The following is a 7,117-nucleotide window of genomic DNA, read 5'->3' as shown; positions in this document are numbered from 1 at the left end:
GTATATCTTTAACTGGAAGAATTCTCGCTTAAGAATTGTAATCTGCATTACCTGCGACTGCCAATATAAAAATGACATAGACAAGCAATGTTTTTGCATAACGTACGCGACATTGGAATACTATCAGAAACTTCTCCTTTTTCTCATTTTTATAGTTAGTTGTTATTGCAAATTTGATTTTAAGATGTAATTGTAATGTTTCAAATCTCTTAATTTAGTTAATAGGAAAGAGAAAATAGTTCATTTCATTAGAGAAAACTGAGTCGAAGAGACACTCAGCTTTAGTCTTCAATTTTTGAGTTTTAAAATTCAATAAGCTGAAATACTTCTATAATATAAAAATTCAAGTATTTTACTCTTATTAATTCGTCTTAAAAACCCTTTTCAGTCGTTTTTATTTTTTCAGTCCTGGTTGACATTTTCATGGAAACACCCATATGCAGAAAACACAAGTGCTCCTTCCCTTCCCTATCCTTTTCCAATAACCAAATCCCCCACTCGGAAACTCTTAAAATATTAGGCATAATAGTTGATAAAAAATTGAGTTTTAAAGAACATTGCAAATATGTTAGATTCAGCTTATTCTCTAGATTAAATATAATAAAATTCCTTTCCTCTAAACACAGTTTTGTACATACTAACACCCTTATTAACGTAACCAAAGCATTAATTTTATCGAAAATCGATTACGGACTCTCGATTTATGGAAACTGCGCAAAAACACACATCAAACATCTACACTCCCCTTACCATTCTTCAGCTAGAAGAAGTATTCGTGCTTTTGCTTACTTCACCAGTCAAAGCCGTCCTTGCCGAAGCAGGACTACTACTAATATGATTCAATAATTAAAGGTTTGCTCATTATTGACATTAGACTTTTGACACTCCCTTAGCTGCCTTACAAAAGCTTTGCACACAGACACGAATCCACACACAGTGCTTTGCTAAGGGAGCCGATTGTAAAGGAGCGGAACTGCTTTTTGAGCAAACCTTTTATTATTGAATCATGTATCACTAATACATCAAGCAAACGTCATATCAACACCAGTATTTATTAAAACATCCGCCTATCCACCTTTCAAGGTTCCTACATCTTCTATTATATCTGATCTTCAGAATTTCCTTAAACACAACAGTAGCTCCCACGAGTACTTACAACTTTATAATGAAGCCTTACAGCCTTACGAAGGTTGGGAAGTGATTTACATCGATGGATCCAAATCTGACACCAATACTACGTTTGCTGGAACAAACAAAATTGGTGCTACCTTTACCGTTGGTGCTTTACCCACCTACTGCTCGGTATTTTCAGCTGAAGCAGCTGCTTTGCTGGAAGCGGTAATGTACGCCTCTCGTATTGGCAACAAGCACATTATATGCACAGATAGTAGGTCTTCTGTAGAAGCTATCTTAAATCCAACGAACGACTGCTGCCTCGTAGCCCAAATTCGAGAAATTCTCCTCCAGCATAGTTCCATTAAAATTATGTGGATTCCTGGACACACAGGCATAAGCGGAAACGAAATCGCAGATAAAAGAGCAAAAGAAGCTTGTACGGAACCTCTTTACTTCTTCGATTATTTTATACCTCGAGATATTCGCAAACTCTACAAAAAACTCTTACGCGAAAGCTGGCTCACAGAATGGGACAAATACGTTCATTATTATAAAACCTGCAATCCTTCTGGAGCTCGTCCAACCTTCCCAGCGAGTCCATTTTTTCCGAGAAGTGGACCAGGGACTGATCTATTCGAAAAAATCGTATTTACCGTCCGATTTGCTTAAAACTCGGTACGTAGGTAGCTTTTTAGCATATCATTAGCATATATGATCCATTTTGTCCGAGAAGTGGACCAGGGACCGATCTGTTCGAAGAAATCGTATCCCATACAAACCGAATTTCTCATGCTACATATCTCTGAAAGTGTGCATGGTAGAGTTTTGGAAATTGGTATGGAGATATACGAAATCAATCGCATACCCTTGGAGAAAAATTTTAGCTATTGTAAAAGGGGGTGTGACATCTCCCATACAAACCGAATTTTTCATACTGCTTATCTCTGGAAATTTTTTGGTAGAGTTCTAGAGTTTTGTATGGAGATGTACGAAATAAATCGCTTACTCTTGGAGAAAAATTGGAACCATTGGAAAAGGGGGCGTGGCATCTTCCATACAAACCGAATTTTTCATACTGCCTATATTTGGAAGTGTTCATGGTAGAGTTCTGGAACTTGGTATGGAGATATACGAAATCAATCGCATACTCATGAAGAAAGATGGCAGCTGTTGGAAAGGGTGGCGTGGCACCTCCCATATAAATCGAATTTATATACTGTATATCTCTGAAAGTATTCATGGTACAGTACTGGAACTTCGTATAGAGATATGTATATAGTTGAAATCAAGCCCATACTCATGGAGAAAATTTGGGCTATTTGAAAAGGGTTGTGAGGCCTACAAACCTACCGACCTTTAGCTATCTTTGAATGAATTTTTTTATTCTTCTGTAGGTGTTTTTGTGAGTGATATCCTCCTAGATGGTTGTACGGATTTTAACGAAACTTTTTGTGTATTTGAGTGGGTCTCTGGATGGTTTAGTTTCACAATTTAATCAGACAGTTGGCGCTGTAGTTAAGTTATTACTAAAAATCTTATTTATGATCCGATTTGGCTAATGATTTAAATATGTATGCAATACTATTGCAAAAACGTGCTGCCAAGTGGTGCTGAAGTCGAGATATTACTAAAAATAGCCAAGTGAGAAAAGGGCCCGTGAAGGTCAGATTAAATCGACATGTTGCACCATTGAGTATATCGAACGCTCCTGCGTTGCATTTGGCCCAATGGATGTGATTTTCCAATATTATTATGCGTTCAAACTTTTAAGGTACAGAACAATGATTCGCACCCATTTTGAAATTGCCACCTACTATACTGTAAAGCTTCTAGGACATTCACTATAGAACCGGGTCATTGTTGCCGCCAGGGAGTGAAGAGGAAAAAATTTATTTCGCTTTGCGAATAACCGTGCTATGAAATGCCGCACAACTGGAGAATTCCAAGAACGGATATAACACTTTCCTTAGGTTATTTAAAGCGGCAAATGACCACCAAACCTTAATCTTAGCAGACAAATGTGCCAATGAAAATCGTAACCGTGAATTGTTGGTGAAAATGTTGGACCAAAAAGTTCCAATAAAATATATAAAAATTTTGGGCGGGACGAAGTTCGTCGGGTCTGTTAGTAAATAAATAAATAAACTTTGAAATCACAAGTCACATGAACTTTGAGTTTGGGATGCAGACATATCTATGGTAGGCGCTTATTATAAGGTATATATAAATGAGTTTGTAAAAGGGGGCGTGGCACATCCCATAGGCGTGGAATATTTATCAGCTATAACTTCGAAATCATAAGTCTCATGAACTTGAAATTTGGTATAAAGTAATATCTACGGCAGATGCTTTTAGGAAGGTATATATGAAGGAGTTTGTAAAAGGAGGCGTGGCCCGCCACATCCCGTAGTAGAGGAATTTTTTATCAGCTATAAATTCGAAAGCATAAGTCACATGAACTTTAAATTTGGTATGTAGGCTTATCTATGGTAGGTGCTTATAGTAGGCTGTAATTAAATGAGTGTGTAGAAGGGGGCGTGGCACATCTCGTAGGCGTGGAATTTTTTATCAGCTATAAGTTCGAAATCATAAGTCACATGAACTTTGAAATCGGGATGCAGACATATCTATGGTGGCCGCATATAATAAGATATATATAAATGAGTTAGTAAAAGAGGGCGTGGCACATCCCATAGGCGTGGAATATTTATCAGCTATAACTTCGACACCATAAGCCACATGAACTTGAAATTTGGTGTACGGGCATATCTACGGAGGGAGCTATATATATATATAGAAGGTGGTATATATGAAAGAGTTTGTAAAAGGAGGCGTGGCCCGCCACATCCCGTAGTAGTGGAATTTTTTATCAGCTATAAATTCGAAAGCATAGGCTCAGCTATGGTAGGTGCTTATAGTAGGCTGTAAATAAATGAGTTTGTAAAAGGGGGCGTGGCCCGCCACATCCCGTAGTAGTGGAATTTTTTATCAGCTATAAATTCGAAAGCATAGGCTCAGCTATGGTAGGTGCTTATAGTAGGCTGTAAATAAATGAGTTTGTAAAAGGGGGCGTGGCCCGCCACATCCCGTAGTAGTGGAATTTTTTATCAGCTATAAATTCGAAAGCATAGGCTCAGCTATGGTAGGTGCTTATAGTAGGCTGTAAATAAATGAGTTTGTAAAAGGGGGCGTGGCCCGCCACATCCCGTAGTAGTGGAATTTTTTATCAGCTATAAATTCGAAAGCATAGGCTCAGCTATGGTAGGTGCTTATAGTAGGCTGTAAATAAATGAGTTTGTAGAAGGGGGCGTGGCACATCTCGTAGGCGTGGAATATTTTATCAGCTATAACTTCGAAATCATAAGTCACATGAACTTTGACTTCGGGATGCAGACATATCTATGGCAGGCGCTTATAATAAGGTATATATAAATGAGTCTGTAAAAGGGGGCGTGGCACATGCGTGGAATATTTATCAGCTATAACTTCGATACCATAAGCCACATGAACTTGAAATTTCATATACAGGCATATCTACGGAAGGTGCTTATAGGAATTTATATATGAAGGAGTTTGTAAAAGGAGGCGTGGCCCGCCACATCCCGTAGTAGTGTAATTTTTTATCAGCTATAAATTCGAAAGCATAAGTCACATGAACTTTAAATTATGTATGCAGGCTTAGCTATGGTAGGTGCTTATAATAGGCTGTAAATAAATGAGTTTGTAAAAGGGGGCGTGTCACATCCCATAGGCGTGGAATTTTTTATCAGCTATAACTTCGGAACCATAAGCACCACGTGCTTGAAATTTGGTATGCAAGTATAGATATGGTAGGCGCTTATTAAAAGATATATATAAGTGAGTTTTTAAAAGGAGGTGTCGCAAATCCCATAATCGTTGAGGTTTTTATCAGCTAAGTATAACTTTAAAGTCATAAGTCACATGAAATTGAAATTTCGTATGCAGACATATCTTTGGTAGGTGTTTATCGTAAGATATATATTAATGGGTTTATATAAGGGGAAGTGTCACATCCCACAGGCGTGGAATTTCTAACCAGCCATAAATTGGGAACTATAAGTCACATGAACCTGAAATTTGGTATGCAGACATATGTATGGAGGTGTTTAAGATTAAGTATATATAAATGTGTTTGTAAAAGGGGGATAAATATGTATTCAACTATTAGACAACTCGGATATTTAAAACTGTGGTTTTCGAAACCTTACAGTCTTTAGACCATCTAGAAATAGAAAGACAAAATCATTTGATTGATCCCGCGTAGCTGTTAAACGAAACATGTGCATGTATAATGAATAAATCTTTTTCTGAAATACGCATTCTACACAGAAAAATGCAGCTATACTAAGGGCCGGTTACTCAATGTTTGGTTAACACTAATCTTCGGTTATAGACGATACCGACTCCCTGTTGTATGCTTGGAGTCGAAGAGGTCGACAATGATGTTTAACCGCAGATTAGTGTTAACCAGACATTGAGTAACCGGCCCTAAAACAGCTAAGCGAATAGGAAGCTAAACGGAATGTACCATAGTAGACTATTAGTAATTAAAAAATATTATCGTTACCTTAATCCACCTTATATTAATAATGGAACAATCTTTTTAGTACAGAAAGTGATGATCAATGTATTATTAGTTGAAGTATGATAATGCTAAAACTATGGCTCATAAGGATGCCTTACTTTTCTCCTCTAATTTATGCAGAACTGAATACTTATTTGTATTACTCGTCGCACAATGGGACTACTGCGGCCAAAATTAGTAAAAACGGATTCGCGAATTCTGAAAAAAGTAATTACACAGATATCCAGCTAACCCAAACTAAAAAGAATATTTGATCAAAATGGATATTTGCAGTCATGGCACGAGCTTAAAGTAGGAACAATGCGAAAAAATTAATTTGTAAGAAAAAATTTTGATTTTGTCGCAAGTAATTTTAATTAATTTTTCCTCTTGTGCGCATATATAAAAAGCCAATCTGATTGCCGAGCAGTTTTTGAATATATCTGTGGTCAAGCATTCCTTTAAATTTTTATAAATCTTTTGAAATGTATAAAATAGTTTACTTTGAAATTCTACATAATTTTGTGAGTATAAAATTTTTCGAGTGCTTACTTTAAAAAGGCATTTTTAACCCTAGAACACACACCCAGAAAATACCACGTAAACACACACCCGGGATACGTTTGTACCCGGGACCTTATTTTGCGGTTTTTTAATGCTTATTCAACCGATTTCTATGATTTTTTTTTTTAAATGTATATTTTAATATATAACAAGTATTTTGTCTTTTGTTTCATTCGAATATTCCTACTGGTTCCAGCGATATGGGCAAATAAAGTCAGGACATGCAACAGTGGATTTTTGTTTTTGTTGTTGTCCTGATAAATGCAAAACAAAATAATATAATTTATAATAATATACTTGTAGAGTAACAACGAATACACATTTTGGTTTTTATTTCATTGAAATATTCTACCTGGTTCAAAAGATATGTGCAAAAAGGTCGCGCAAGGTATGGGTACGTAGGTAGCAAATACACTGGTATAACTGGTTTTTGTATTTTATATGCAGCTGCAAGGGTTTAGTACTACATATTACCATATTTCGGGCCCCGGCGAAGTCGATCAGCCTCAGTCCGTTATCGGACGTTTCGTCGTGGAGGCTGAATTTTCCGACAGTGGCGCCAAAGATCCCTTCCTTGCGATTTTGACATCGTGTCGGGGGCAGCGCTCATATGTACGTTCCAAGCGCTCATAGAAGAGATCCTTGGACGCCTCATCCTTCTCTTCCGTCGGGGCATGGGCGCATTACTGACTCGCCAATCTATTAATCACATTCAACATTCAGCCAAAAATGAACGCTCCTCTGGACGAGATCCGTTTTCGCTGGCAACAGTTCTGCTGGCCTTAGCTCCGTTTTTTGTTCTATAAAATGTAGGTAAAATTGAAAGTTTCAGTGTAAATAATTATCACGAGC

The sequence above is a fragment of the Rhagoletis zephyria genome, unplaced genomic scaffold, assembly GCF_001687245.7.
Source record: "Rhagoletis zephyria isolate East Lansing unplaced genomic scaffold, Rhagoletis_zephyria_1.1 Rzeph_scaffold_07321, whole genome shotgun sequence".
Classification (NCBI taxonomy): Eukaryota; Metazoa; Arthropoda; class Insecta; order Diptera; family Tephritidae; genus Rhagoletis; species Rhagoletis zephyria.
Note: the sequence above shows the minus strand (reverse complement) of the source record.